The 15,635-nt window shown below is 43.3% G+C and overlaps 1 protein-coding gene across 3 annotated transcripts in view; it reads left to right on the forward strand.

The window, feature by feature from the left end:
• LOC138261913 (ATP-binding cassette sub-family B member 5-like) overlaps positions 1-15,635 on the forward strand; it is a 987,125-nt gene that overhangs the window by 923,468 nt on the left and 48,022 nt on the right. The gene's annotated exons all lie outside the window — the stretch shown is intronic.

Raw genomic sequence — 15,635 nt, forward strand, 5'->3', positions numbered from 1 at the left:
CCTCGGAGTCACTACAGACATATATATGCCACAGTATTTTTTTTTAATGACTGTTACATGCATATGTTGGGGATGCGAGTGGGTCAGACACGGATAGGAACATACTGGTACACAACACCTATCGCACACATACAAAACTATCATTTTGGTGTCAGTATTCATTGCTAAATGAATGCTAGCACCACAGTGATGGTACAATCATACTTGTTAACTGTGTCCAAGTGTGCACATGCAAGGGGACCTGTACCTGTCATGTTGTACTTCAAGTTGTGTGTGTGAATACGTGTATGTGTGTGTACAGTGTGAATGGCAGGTTGAGGTGGAGGGAGCTGGAGTGGGTGATGTGATTGTTTCATTACGTGTGTCACTTGCATATGGTATGAATGTTGTTGTGTATCTTGTGTTGTGCTTCTCCTTGAAACATTCAGGTGAGTGTTGTTGTGTGGCAGTCAATTGTGATGTATGTAGTTGTGTTTTTGTGTGAGTGTATTTGTGTAGATGAAAGTGTAGTTGTGTTGGTTGCTGTGTGTGGGTGCAGCATCAATAGTGTGTCATGGATGTACATCAATTTGTGTTTGTGGCATGCACGCGTTGTGGTGGAATGGCAATGGATAATGGGGTGTATGTGGTATGTTGTGCCATGTATGATGCAAGGGGACTCATTGCAAAGGTACAATGTGTGTGTGTGTGACTTACCTGTATTTCACAGCCACTGCCATCGTCCGATGTCCATTTGGTCAAACAGTGTCTTCCCTCTATCAGTAAACCGCCGGCAGTACACTGCCTGTAGGACTGTAACATCTAACACACCAGCCTGACAGCTAGGAGAGCATTCTGTTGTGTCAGTCGACAGCTGAGCCACACTACATCTAAATACAGCGGGCGGAACACTGTCGCCGCAGCTGTTTTTGCAGTAACACTGCCAAGATCTAAACCAGGGCCTTCGTCTTTGCCTATGAAGTTTGTCCTAGTTCCCCTTTCTTTACTACCTAATTTTAGGGAATATTGTAGCACTATTGGTTATATTGTTTTTTTCCTAAATATAGAATTGTCCTTGTGTCCAGCTATCTGTCATAGTAAATTGTATTAGTTACCACAATCCACTTATAGTATTTTGCTTGCAGCTGGTAGATTGTTTTCAATCATAAGTGGGCCTGTTACGCTTTAAGCTTATAAAAAGAAATGTGTGCAACATAAGTGTAAATCCAGCACAATTGGTATCTAATTTATTGAACCAGAATTGGTCCATATTTTCTTTGCTTGACAGTATATGCAAGTGTGGCTGTAACTAAGTGGTATTTTTATATTATGTGTAAAGCTGTAGCAAACTTAATGACCACACAGCCTGTCATACAAAGAGGAGTGTTAACAGGTGGTTTGTTATGATATGTTCTACGGTGCACAAGAGCCTTATATCTCCGTTAAGCAATTTGCCAGTCGATATTGCTGAAGTCAGATCCTGCAAAATTTTGTGTATGAAGGCTGTGTTGACAAGGAAGGCCTGTTTTATGGAGAAAGCCTAGTACTTGTTATTGGAAGCTAGACAAAATAAGGATAGCTGTGCCTTGTGGAAAGTAGTTGATGCACTGTTTGTAGCTTCCAAGAGAGAGCCAAGACGTATTAGCCAAGACCTTAATTGTTTACTAAAAGGTTTCTAAGGGCTGCAGCATATATTATGCCACCCTAGTGGACCCCTCACTCTGCACATGCACACTGCCTGGCAGCTTGTGTGTGCTGATGGAGAGAAAAAGGCAAAGTCGACATGGCACACCTCCCTGGGTGCCATGCCCACAAACCACTGCCTGTGGCATATGTAAGTCACCCCTCTAGCAGGCCTTACAGCCCTAAGGCAGGGTGCACTATATCACAGGCATGGGCATAGCTGCAGGATCAATATGCCCCTGGAGTGTCTAAGCCCATTCTTAGACATTGTAAGTGCAGTGTAGCCATATTGAGTATATGGTCTGGGAGTTTGTCATTACAAACTCAACAGCACCATAATGGCTTAGCTGAATACTGGGAAGTTTGGTATTAAACTTCTCAGCACAATAAACTCACACTGATGCCAGTGTGGGATTTATTGAAAAATATACACACAGGGCATCTTAGAGATGCTCCCTGTATGTTGGCCCAACTGCTAGTGTAGGACTGACCGGTCTGTGCCACCCTGCCACTTTCAGTCGAGTTTCTGACCACGTGGGGTGAGGGCCTTTGTGCACTCTTTGGTCAGAAACAAAGCCTGTCCTGGGTAGAGATGCTTTACACCTCCCTCTATAGGACCTCTAACACCTGGTGGTGAGTCTCAAAGGCTCAAGCCTCGGATTACAGTGCCCCAGGGCACTTCAGCTAGTGGAGATGCCCGCCCCCTAGACAAAGCCCCACTTTTGGCACAAGTCCGGCAGGAAAATTAGGGAAAACAGGGAGGAGTGACCACCCCAGCCAGGACCACCCCTAAGGTGTCCAGAGCTGAGGTAACGCCCTCCCTGCAGAATCCTCCATTTTGTTTTGGAGCACAGGGACCAATAGGGATAGGAATGTGCCCCCCTCCCCAAAGGAAGTGGGCCCAAGGAGGGTGTAGCCACCCTCAGGGACAGTAGCCATTGGCTTCTGCCCTCTGACCCTAACACATCCCTAAATTTAGGATTTAGGGTGAACCCAGCTCACCAGATTCCTGGCTACCTACAAGAAGGAGGACTGCTAAGCTGAAAACCCCAGCAGAGAAGAAGGAAGACAACAACTGCTTTGGCCCCTGCCCTACCAGCCTGTCTCCTGCTTCAAAGAACCTGCAAAAAAAACAGCGATGCATCCAGCGGGCCCAGCGACCTCTGCCAACTCCAGAAGACTGCCCTGCACCCAAAAGGACCAAGAACTCTAGAGGACAATGACTCTGTCCCAAAGAAACCTACAGCAAGGGACTCCTACCCCACTCCGGAAGCATGAGTCCTGACCCGACGCCCACGGCACATGTCGATGTGGTCCACCTAGCAAGAAAGGGTCCCCAGGCCATTGGGAGCAAGAGCCCACCCTGGGTTGACCCCTCCAAACTTCCACAACAACGCCTGCAGAAAGAATCCAGAGGAAACCCTTGACCGCGAGCTCCCTACAAAGATAGCCAACGTCTAAAGAACCCACTGCACCCACAGCCCCCAGGCCTTGGAGAACCTGATCCCTTGTGCAGCATTGACCAGCAGACGGACCTCTTCTCTGTCCGACCGGTGGTGTGCCAGAGACACCCCCCCGACCTCACCTGCAGCTTCTGAGTGACCCCTGGGGTCTCCCCATAGACCTGCATTGGAAACTCGATGTCCTGTTTGCACCCCACACCCACCTCCCCTGTGCCGCAGAGGATGTGTGTTTGGTGCATACTCGTGGCCCCTCCAGTGCTCTTCTAATCCCCCCTGGTCTGCCGTCCGAGTCACGGGTACTTACCTGCTGGCTGCCCGGATTCCGAGTACCCCCTATCTCCATAGGAGTCCACATTAACTTGGCTCTCCTTTGACCTCTGCACCAACCGGCCCCATGTTGCTGGTGGTGGGTGTTTGGGGTTAACTTAATCCCCCAACGACAGACTACCTAAACCCCTTAGATAGGAACTGTAATTCGAATACTTACCTGTAAAACTGTACAATCTTTTCGTCCTCCAGGAACTGTTGAAAATTGCAGTGTCCACTTTTAAAATAGCTGTTTGCCATTTTAAAGAAAACTGTATATATTGTTGATTCCATTCAAAGTTCTGATTATACCTATGCAAAGTACATTTCATTTTATGTACTTACCTGCAAACTGAATCTTGGGGTTCTAGAAATAAATTAACAAAATATATATTTCTATTTAAAATCCTATTGGTCTGGAGTTAAGTCATTGAATGTGTGTTTCTTCTATTGCTGGTGTGTGTACAACAAATGCTTAACATTACCCTTTGATAAGCCTAACTGCTCGACCACACTACCACAATTAGAGCATTAGTATTTTCTATTTTTGCCTCTGTCAAGCCTCTGGAGAACCCCTGACTCTGTGCACACTATATCTCATTTTGACATAGTATACACACAACACCTCTGTTCGTCCATTGGTCTCTTCTTGTCTCATTCAAATTTTGTATCCTCCAAATACAGCACACAGCATGGGGCAGTGGGGCAGTCTACTTAAGCCCCTAGTTAACTTCACTTTGAGTGACTACATTTTGCTTTTTCACAATGAGCACATCTGCACACAAGATAGTTCACTTCAATGGCAGTGTGTTTGTTTTTACTTTATAGTTACTTTAGTACTGCCTTTTTGTTTAGAGCCTAATGTGATAGCAGGATGCTTTCCACCATATGTGAGCACATTGCTCATTCCAGTGTTATCATTTCCTGTCTCCTGCCAGTGCTGCTGTAAAGAAGTGGACAATTATTCAGAAGACGTTTATTCTAGACTCAGGTTCACCAAGGGTTCTTTATTAAACTTTGGCCAGGGAGAATTCTGACCTTTATTGTGTTTAATTTACAGCAATTGTAACACTTTTTTCTTTCTGCCTTACTTTCTTTCTCTCTTATTGGAGTGGCGTAGAATGGAGTAGTGTCTTATAGTGGAGTAGAGTGTTGTAGAGTGGAGTAAAGTGGCATGGGGTGTCATGGAGTGCAGTGGTGTAAAATGGAGTAGAGTAGCATGTCATAGAGTGGAGTATAGCAGAGTAGTGTGTTGTAGAGTGGAGTGTCGTAGGGTGATGTGGAGTGTCTTAGAGTGAAGTGGAGTGGTGCAGAGTGGAGTATAGTTGCATGGAATAAAGTGTTATACATTGGAGGGCCATAGAGTGGAGTAGACAGTTGTAGAGTGGAGTGGCATAGAGTTGAGTAGGTTGTTGCAAAGTGAGTGGCGCACAGTAGAGTAGAGTGGAGGGGCATAGAGTGGAGTACAGTGTTGTGGCATAAAGAGGGGTGACGTAAAATGGATAGTGTTGTACAGTGAGTACAGTGGCATGGATTGTCATAGAGAGGAGTGGTGTAAAATGGAGTAGAGTGGAGTGTCATAGAGTGAAGTATAGTAGAGTAGTGTGTTGTGGCGTGTCATGGGGTGGTGTGGTAGAGTAAAGTTGCGTAGAATGGAGGGTCATAAAGTGGGGTAGAGAGTCGTAGAGCGACATTGAGCGATGTAGGGTATTGTTGAGTGGAGGGGCATAGAGTGATATAGTGTGGAGTAGATAGTGTTTTGTACAGTGGCGTGACAAAGTGGAGTATGCATTATGTGGTAGCGCAGAGCCATTACAGACAACTGATTTTTAATTGAAATTACCTTTACATTTGCACAGACATACAGTTTTACTGATTAAATGATACAGAACACAAATGATAATGTGTGGAAATAAACACTACCTAGTGTATTGAATTGTTGAGCTAATTAAAATAATTGTTTCAAGCACATTTCGCAGTTACAAAAAAGTGCTTCATTTGTGCTTTCCTAATTCTATGTTCTGAAATATTTGTACAGTTCATTTACTAGCACTTAGTCTGTTGTGTGCTAGGAAAAGAATGACATCCTACAGCCTTTCCCAACAAGATTGTCACATAAAGCCTGTCACTTTGCAGTCATAGAAAGAAAAGTAAGTACCACCCTCCCTTGGAAGACACAGCCTAACGTTTGGCCTCTGTCTTTGAATGGACAGCAGTGTGGCAGGATAAAAACAAAATTCAAATGCCTTTTTATTGCTCATTTGCTTGTGAACTCCAGCATGGGTATTTTGGGGGGGTGTCGGGACCCCTCATACCACTACTTGCAGTGCCTATATTGGGTGTGTAATTGAGGAACAGGATTATGCTATTAGTAAAAGCACTAACCAAAATAAACAAGCTTGTGGACAGACATTGTTCCTCGTAGGCATGCAAGATTAATAGCAAAGGCAACTAGAATCAGTCAAGCAGAAACATAGGAGGCAGGAAACGTCTTCCATGTTGTTCATCACAAAAAAAGAAAAAAAGAGTTTCCAGAAAGCAACCACTTGTTGAAGAATGCAAGGAACCAGTCACAGAGGTTGCAAACAGGCTCTGCTCCACAGAAGGGACAAAGACATACTGGACAGCCTAACACAAATAAAGCAAACAAATAGAAAGCCCGCAAATGTGAGCAATGGGTGGACTGCAATCCTGGGGAATCTTTCAGCATGTCTCCAATATGTATTTGCATCCGGCTTCAACCTAAGAAGAGCCCCTTGAAGGTTGCAGTGAAAGGTACAACTCATCTAATCAGCAAGTTTAATACCAAAATGCACCTGGGTGGAACAACACACGATTAGGATAAAAAACATTGACACTAGAGCTAGACATCTAAGACTTCCAGTCATGAGCAAGGGTCTGAACAAATACTGTAAGTGCATTTTATGTATTGGAAACAAAAAGGGTGCCAAAAGCAGCCAAAGCTGTTTGTAGCCGAGATGTCACTTTTTTCATGCCTCATTGCAATAACACATTTATAGGGCTTGCAATTTTGTGATATTGTTGTTTTTTTTTTACCTTAACATCTGTATTTGTTCGATTTATTGGTATTTCTTTATAGTTCATTGTTGTTCTGTTAAAAAATGAATAAGTTGCAATTAGTAAATTTTCGTATGCATCAAACTGATGAATGTACAGTTATACTCCGAAGCCTGTAGAATTTAAGTAAAGGAGTGTACTATAAATGAGTATTGTGATTATTATTATTGATAAAAATAGCATTGCGGTAGTACTACATTTTGTATATATGCAGCTGTTGAATTCAATAAATATTCGTATCAGTTTTTGTAAATCCAACGGATCTTAAATATGCTTAGATAGAAGTATTCCAGCCATGATTAACAGCATGGGGAAACATTTAAAACATTAAACTTTGGTATATTTCTAATGTTAGTAATATACAGGGAGTGCAGAATTATTAGGCAAATGAGTATTTTGACCACATCATCCTCTTTATGCATGTTGTCTTACTCCAAGCTGTATAGGCTCGAAAGCCTACTACCAATTAAGCATATTAGGTGATGTGCATCTCTGTAATGAGAAGGGGTGTGGTCTAATGACATCAACACCCTATATCAGGTGTGCATAATTATTAGGCAACTTCCTTTCCTTTGGCAAAATGGGTCAAAAGAAGGACTTGACAGGCTCAGAAAAGTCAAAAATAGTGAGATATCTTGCAGAGGGATGCAGCACTCTTAAAATTGCAAAGCTTCTGAAGCGTGATCATCGAACAATCAAGCGTTTCATTCAAAATAGTCAACAGGGTCGCAAGAAGCGTGTGGAAAAACCAAGGCGCAAAATAACTGCCCATGAACTGAGAAAAGTCAAGCGTGCAGCTGCCACGATGCCACTTGCCACCAGTTTGGCCATATTTCAGAGCTGCAACATCACTGGAGTGCCCAAAAGCACAAGGTGTGCAATACTCAGAGACATGGCCAAGGTAAGAAAGGCTGAAAGACGACCACCACTGAACAAGACACACAAGCTGAAACGTCAAGACTGGGCCAAGAAATATCTCAAGACTGATTTTTCTAAGGTTTTATGGACTGATGAAATGAGAGTGAGTCTTGATGGGCCAGATGGATGGGCCCGTGGCTGGATTGGTAAAGGGCAGAGAGCTCCAGTCCGACTCAGACGCCAGCAAGGTGGAGGTGGAGTACTGGTTTGGGCTGGTATCATCAAAGATGAGCTTGTGGGGCCTTTTCGGGTTGAGGATGGAGTCAAGCTCAACTCCCAGTCCTACTGCCAGTTCCTGGAGGACACCTTCTTCAAGCAGTGGTACAGGAACAAGTCTGCATCCTTCAAGAAAAACATGATTTTCATGCAGGACAATGCTCCATCACACGCGTCCAAGTACTCCACAGCGTGGCTGGCAAGAAAGGGTATAAAAGAAGGAAATCTAATGACATGGCCTCCTTGTTCACCTGATCTGAACCCCATTGAGAACCTGTGGTCCATCATCAAATGTGAGATTTACAAGGAGGGAAAACAGTACACCTCTCTGAACAGTGTCTGGGAGGCTGTGGTTGCTGCTGCACGCAATGTTGATGGTGAACAGATCAAAACACTGACAGAATCCATGGATGGCAGGCTTTTGAGTGTCCTTGCAAAGAAAGGTGGCTATATTGGTCACTGATTTGTTTTTGTTTTGTTTTTGAATGTCAGAAATGTATATTTGTGAATGTTGAGATGTTATATTGGTTTCACTGGTAATGATAAATAATTGAAATGGGTATATATTTTTTTTTGTTAAGTTGCCTAGTAATTATGCACAGTGATAGTCACCTGCACACACAGATATCCCCCTAACATAGCTAAAACTAAAAACAAACTAAAAACTACTTCCAAAAATATTCAGTTTTGATATTAATGAGTTTTTTGGGTTCATTGAGAACATGGTTGTTGTTCAATAATAAAATTAATCCTCAAAAATACAACTTGCCTAATAATTCTGCACTCCCTGTATACTGTCAGGAAAACAGATGGTTTTCAGACTGGGTGTTTATGTAAAAATGAATAAAAATGGAAATCGTGGAGATTTAAAGGTAACACACCCGATTCACAAACGATTTGCCTGCAATTCAGTTCCGTTTTGGTGCACAGAAAGTAATCTACAAGGCTGAGCCCCCGAGTACCAGACGCAGGTTAAGTGGAACTGTAGTAGTGTCAGTGTCGGGGTGAGGTGTTGAGAATGCCACTTTAAAGTGTTAGTGCACGAACCCCGGTTGGGGAAAATGTTGATATGCATTGCATCTCTCAACCAGCTTTAGCGATCCTAGGGTGACATCACCCTGTACTTACCAGTGGTGGCTGGTGACATTTGAAAGTGGTGGGGCGTAAAAGTCGTGGTTGAATGTTAAGTTGCGAGCGAGCCCAACGATCATATGGGAGGTTTGGGGGAGTTAAAAAATAAAATAAAAAAAAGAGTGGACAAATAATTGCTGTATAATATTATCAGTAAAACTGCATAATTGTGAAAATGTAATGCCCATTTCAGTGGCAATGCGTGATCTGTGAATGATAGTGCACTACTGCATAATCCTTTAGTAATATATTTGCAACAGTGTGCCCCAAACTGCATGACCATCAGTTACATACTACAGCCTTACCACGTTCCTGATGAACACATGCAGCTCATTTGTGACACTTGTGCTACTTTGGATTTTTCACAATCCTTATGATTTCAGTTATGCAACATAGATGGCAGCACCCCCACGATGACAATTGTTACATGGTCCCTGCAGCGTTTAATTATGGCTCCCCAGATCCATAGACCTTGACCTGATGCACTTCCATTTTGAACCTGAGAATGCTGATGGTAATGCTGCACTTTACAACATCGTCCTCAGGGCAGGATGGGTGTTGGTGATGATGACATATAGGCTCACTCTCTGGGAAGAACACTGCAACTGTGGGAAACCACCAGACTCGACTAAAAAGTAGCTAGCCTTTATTTCAGAATAATAACCTCATAAAAAAACTAAAGAAAAGTGCAAAGATAAAAAAGCGCTGACAGTTGCAATTATTAGAAAATGTGTCTTTTACGATATGGTGGTTTTAATGCATGGGTTGACAATGCTGTGCATGTGCCATGAATGATGTGCATGCCCCCGGAGTAATGTGGGTGGCAGATGATATGCATGTACTGTGGGTGAAGTCAAGTGAAGTGTAGCTTGTGACGTGCCTGCACATCATGTCTCACGTGGAGCTTTGTGAGAGAACAGGAATCAAGTAACCACAGGAGGGTTGCAATAAAACCTCCCACGGGCAGACACCTGACACAAATTTTAGTGCAGTGAGCTGGAAAAGGTATAACTATTTAAATTCATCTCTAGAAACAAGATTCAAGGTAACTAGAAGGAATTATGTTTTTGCAAACTAGTGATGCTCTCTGTGATCCTACTATTTCTTTCCTGTAACAAGAAGGATCAGTATCATTCCTTGTATCTCTTTAATTTGTATGTGCTCTTAATGACTGGCTCAGATGTTTGTCCCTTTGTCAAGCTGTACTGTAAACTGATTTTTACGGTGTGGCCTACCAGTACATTTCCTCCAGTTGCTCTGCATAGTCTCGTGCTGGCCTTTCTTTGTTGCTGGGGCATTTCATTGCTGTTTCATTGACTGTGGGTGTTGGGTCACAGTGGAATCAATATCGGAGGCCTGCTTGCAAGCCTGCCGATTTGCTTGCCAGAGCCTAGGGATGTTTTGTAAATCCCAGAGTGCCAAGGGCCGCTGGCTTGAGAAGTCAGGAATTGAAGCGTCCAGTACGGGCTTTCTACCACCTGTTGCTCTGTTGGAAATGTCTCAGTTGAGTGCAAGAATCAGCATTTTCCCAACTGTTATGCTGACCCGCTTTATTTATGTTTTGCATGTTTATATGGCGCAAAATTGACCTGGAGGTATCGGAGCGCTGTAAATGAGCACTCAGAGTCGTTTATAATACACAAAATCAGATTCATTATTTAAAAATTACTTAGGCACAGTAGGATTAAGCAATTTCCCTACAATCACTGACTGGTGAGCCGACGCCTACACCAGAACATGGTTCTCCAGTTCTAAAGTCGACAGCTCTGGACGCAATGCCACATCAGCACTGCTCTTTAATGCAGAGGTGCTTACTTTTTTTTTCCTAAAAACACGCAATCATAAGGGAGAAGTCAGTGACCAAAATGTTACCTAAAACATGTTAAGGCAGAATTCTGCGGCATAAAACGTCAGCGACTGAGCTGCTTCCTTCTGCAGTGTTTTACCCAAGCACGGCACTTGCATACTTCGCCGAACACTGCCGAAAAAGTAATTTTTTGAAGGACAGAAGACCGTCCTGTTTCGCCTGCCCTGGCGTGTTCCAGAATTTTACAAGCCCTTATTTTCGCACAGATTTGCCATCTGTCCTGCCCGCTGTTGAACTACTTATAAATGCATATTCCATAAAACCGTACTTCATGTTAAAGGGTGCAGCTAGGTACTGAAAAAGGGGTACAGAGCCATTTAATGGCGTCAAACCACAAACCCATCGCCGAGGTGGCAAAGCCTGTACAGCGCTGAGAAGCCACAATTGTGGCAGCATCCATAATGAGAAAGAAAGAAAAACACATTGCTAGGAATCCCAAAGGAGTGTGGACTCGTGGAAAGAAACTTGGTCTTAAAACGGTTAAAGCGCTTCCCAGTAAGCACTTGACCCAATGACTTATCTATTAATATTGTCCATATCTGCCGCCAATCAGACTTCACCCGCCAATATCCGCTTTCTAGCGCCTACTATCGGGGTGTAACCGTTTTCAAAGCATTTCCAGTTTTAGTAAACACAGTAACCGACGCCTGGGAGGCGTTGATTTCGTCACATCAAAGTACATTTCTAAATGTTCCCAAGATCACACAGCTAGGGATTAGGGTTTCAGTCCAGGTTTATGGATTTGGTTTTAGGCGCTAGAAGGGTTTATAGACATTGCCCGCGGATAATGACTTCTCCACTACAGGACCCACTGAGTGCCTCTACTCCATTTATGCCTTTCAATATAGAGTTGACGAGGAAACCCCAAGTCCTCGTCCCCCCAAAACCACCACCCCAACGACGCTATTCTAGCGCCATTTTGATTTGACCAAACAATTCTCAAAGGCCAAGCGGGTCTACCTTCTTGCTTAAGTTAAGCACCTGCTTTCTTGCTGATTTTAAGCTCTATTTTAGTGAAACCGGGAACAAACTGCGAGAGAACGGGGGCGTCACATGGACAGTGTTATGGCGGTATTGAGTATAACACCGGTAGCATGTTGGCGGTAATTTGAACGTTAGCTGTAAAGGCATCTGCATTTTAACTGGCCAACCCAAAACGTTAGCGCACAATTCCACCATAATGTACATTTCGTTGTTGCCAGTGTGTATGAAATAATATTTAGCACAATTATTCAAATACAGCTGAACACAGTTCATGGGAACCACAATTCAGAGGCAACACCAGATATCCTGGCACACATCGCGCACAAGCAAGTTCCAACGCCGAGATTTCATAGCGCCTCACCTCGCAGCCTGTAGCAGACCTGCCATCAAGCGCTAGGCGCTTGGAAGCTGTATGGGCCGAACACACTAACTGCGCATACTCGATTTCTCAGCTTGCTGCCTGCAGCCTCTACCCCACCGTTTCCCAACTTGTCACAGGGCTGGACCCACCCCCCATGACGAATTGGGAAAGGGTGGGGTGACCATCCTCTCCACTTCCTGACTGACGTGAAGCCCCTGGCGCTACAGGGCTTCAGCCTGAAGCGCCCGGGGCTAACTTTACCCACACGTCATTAGGGGGTGGAGACTGGTCCTCAAAGCTATGTCTTTGCCGAGCTGATGACCTCACAGGCCTCAGGCTGTGAGCTTGTCAGCCCGGCAAATACCATAGACTCAGGGCCTGCCCAGAGGAAAATGGAATGAAGGCATCGCTGCCAGTGTCATGTGACATGAGACTTACGATCTCAGTAGCACCGGGCAGGCCCCAGCCCCAAGCAAGAGATGTGTGCATTTTTTTTTTTACAGATTGAGTTTGTTTTCACTTTTGTAATGGGGGCGTAGCCCCTACGCCCTCATGCAGAAACCGCCACTGGTACTTACCGAGATGACATAGACAGAGGCTCGTGACTGCCTAGCAGAGCATGTGCTAGTGAAACCTTGGGTAATTAATGACATACCACATTTTCATAATTCAAGCCTCAAGCATAGCAAAATCCACTTTAGCTTTATTACACTAATACATGAACTGTGTTTTTGTAATTTACATTATTTATGTAATAAGGTACAATGTGAAAGACTGATCCTGATGGGTCACTGTGATGCTGCATGATTGTTTTAAATTATGTTGTCTATTTGTATTTGTACAATCACCCAAGCAAAAGACACTAAATGCTTTATTTGTCATAAATGCTTTATTATTTGTCTACATTTGATATAGTCTTCATCTATAATCCCATAGGTGTGATCGTGTAATTGTATTTTATATAATTTCTGCCTTTTTAGAAATAGAATTGTTTAAAAAACATTGATTCGTTGATAAGTGAATAGCAGTGTTGACGTTCGATGCTTCTAAATTCTTCGTGTCCAATAGAAAGCGATATTTCTGTAGTCCTTCCAAAGTAGTACATTTAATCAGATTTAACGTTACGTTGTAAATGTCAGTTTGAGACCTCCATAACCATATGTTTCTTAACTAACATGCTATCCCAATTAGAATAATGTGTCAGTTCGCAACGAAATAATATTCTGCCTTATTTGAAATAATAATTAAAATACACAAAGCCAAAGGTTGGTGCCTGATTCGAATCCACGCGTATAAAGCACATTGCACCCGCAAGGCAGCACCTTATCGAAGTCGGCTGACGTGACTTGGGAAATGAGTGCTGCAGATTCCCTTGTTAACATTAATATAATGTGCACTCTCGGCTTCGCTCACTGTAATTCTTACAATGACAAGAGAAACTACTGCAAATAGTAACTTTTAAAACAGAATTTAATCAGTGAATTAAGATTTCATGAAGAGAACCCTCTGCAAAGGGTGTTGTGTGATGTAGGCTCCAAACCCATGCATATAAAGTACAAAGCATCTTGAAAGCATTGCCTTTGTGCACGGGGCTACGTTGCATTTAAAATGGAGAAGCCCAGATTGCCTTGTAATGTTAAAACTAAATGTTATGTCAAAAGGCCCACCTGAAGTAGGAGTAAGAAAGTAAGCAACGGGAGGACCACGTCGGCTCCACTGGGCACTCATGTGAGAGAAGAGCGGCCCAACAGACTGATTAAAAAACATGCTTGAAACAAAATAAGTGTCAAATAAGTAAAACAGATTAAAAAAAAGGGGGTCGCCTCAAAGCAGTGGAAGGATATAGCTCATACAATCAGAGCACTTAACACCAAAGTGGTCCTGGGCGGAACAAGCACAAGAATAGGGAGGAAAGCTACTGAATCAAGAGGAGGGACATATTATAGACAAAAAAGCCATCATGAGCAAGGGGCTGACCCATTTGGAAACAATAGGTCTAATAGCTAAAGCTGTCTTTAACCAAAGCCTAAAAAGACATGAATGTCCCCCAGTATGCTGGTACCTACCATTCCCTTCTTTGTAAACAGGTGATACTAAAAGTACATTTGATCCCTGCTAGCTTCTAGTGACTTAGTGCAAAACAGCTCAGGGGCCATCCTCTGTTATTCAGAACATTACACACAAAAGGTGATGGGAGGAATGTTTGCAAATAATCTAACCACTGGCAATCACTCCGGGTAGCATTCTAACCCATCATTAGTTTTGCACAACTTGCCACCTCAGATTAGATCTAGCAATTTGCAAATCACATTTGGTCCTGCATTAGTATGAACAGCCCAGCCAGGTCCTCCCTGAACCTGAACATAACCAAGCCTGGTTATGGCCTATTTGGGCCTAAACTTTCAGGTGCAGCTTTGTTACAGTAGCACAGCGAGCATGAAACCCACGTTTGGGCTTGCCCTTGGTCACTTAGGGACTGACATCAAGCACACAAAAGATGATGGGAGAAATACTTGCAAATAGTCTTACCAGTGGCAATCACATGGGGTAGCATTTTGTGTGTGTGATGCAGAACAGTCCTGCAACACTTTAGTCACTGGGTACTTGAAGCTGAATGTGGCATGGCTTCAAGAAAGACGTGTATGCTGTTTTACCATATGTAAATTAGATTGCCACATAAAGGGGCACCTCTGTAAATGTTTTTCTATTTTCGCTAGTGTACCCACGACCTTTACACAGCTTTCTTTTAGGACTGATGAAAATTTGCGAATGTGCATTTTTAACTAAGACTCCCATAAGACAAGTGATACTGAAAGAAAAAATGTTCTTCACTGACAGAACTCACTTACACTAACCCTCATCTAGCAAGCACCACAAATAGTGGCCCCTGATGAAGCAAGAACCACAGACTGTAGGCTCTGTGCAAGTGGAATCATAGACTACCCAGGAGCTGGTGAGTGGATCATTTTGGGTTATTGCGGACATATGAATGGGTGTGAGCAACAGGGGTGCACGCCTCAAAGAAAGCCACTCACCTTGCTAAAGTGGCACAAAATTCATGAGCATCCAGGAGTGGTGACAGAATGGCCTGTCTTGTGTATCAGTACTACTAATGCATCCATTACAGTGAGCTGCCTTTAAATTGAAGGTCACTGGGTCAAATCCTAGCAGGTCCCCTCAGGCTTTTTCTCTTCTGAGGTGGATAAAAAGAGTACCCTTGAAATGTGTATCTGTTATCTATCATAGCACGAAGAAAGTCGTTGGGCTAAACCTGTACAAATTCAATGTCACTGCAACATATTCTTGCTGTTTTAAAGTGACACTTCATGTGAATAAGCCACACTATTGTGAATAGACACTCTACTCTAAGTGGAGCCTGAAACAGATGTCCGATGTTCTGTAAGAATAGACAGTTGCTGTTAAGTACCAAGCTCTATGTTAGATCCCTTTTACATTTACAAGTGAATTCAGTGCACTCCCTGGAGTTGAAAATCCCACTGATGCCTTTGAGCTTGTTCTAGGGTGATCGAGGATAAATTTCATAACAAAAACACACACGTAAAGTATTCCATAGAAAAGCATATCTCTGGCACTGCAGGGCTCACTTAAAGATCTACATTTCCTGAAACAGGATGTCTCTGTTTCAAGT

The sequence above is a fragment of the Pleurodeles waltl genome, chromosome 10, assembly GCF_031143425.1.
Source record: "Pleurodeles waltl isolate 20211129_DDA chromosome 10, aPleWal1.hap1.20221129, whole genome shotgun sequence".
Taxonomy (NCBI): domain Eukaryota; kingdom Metazoa; phylum Chordata; class Amphibia; order Caudata; family Salamandridae; genus Pleurodeles; species Pleurodeles waltl.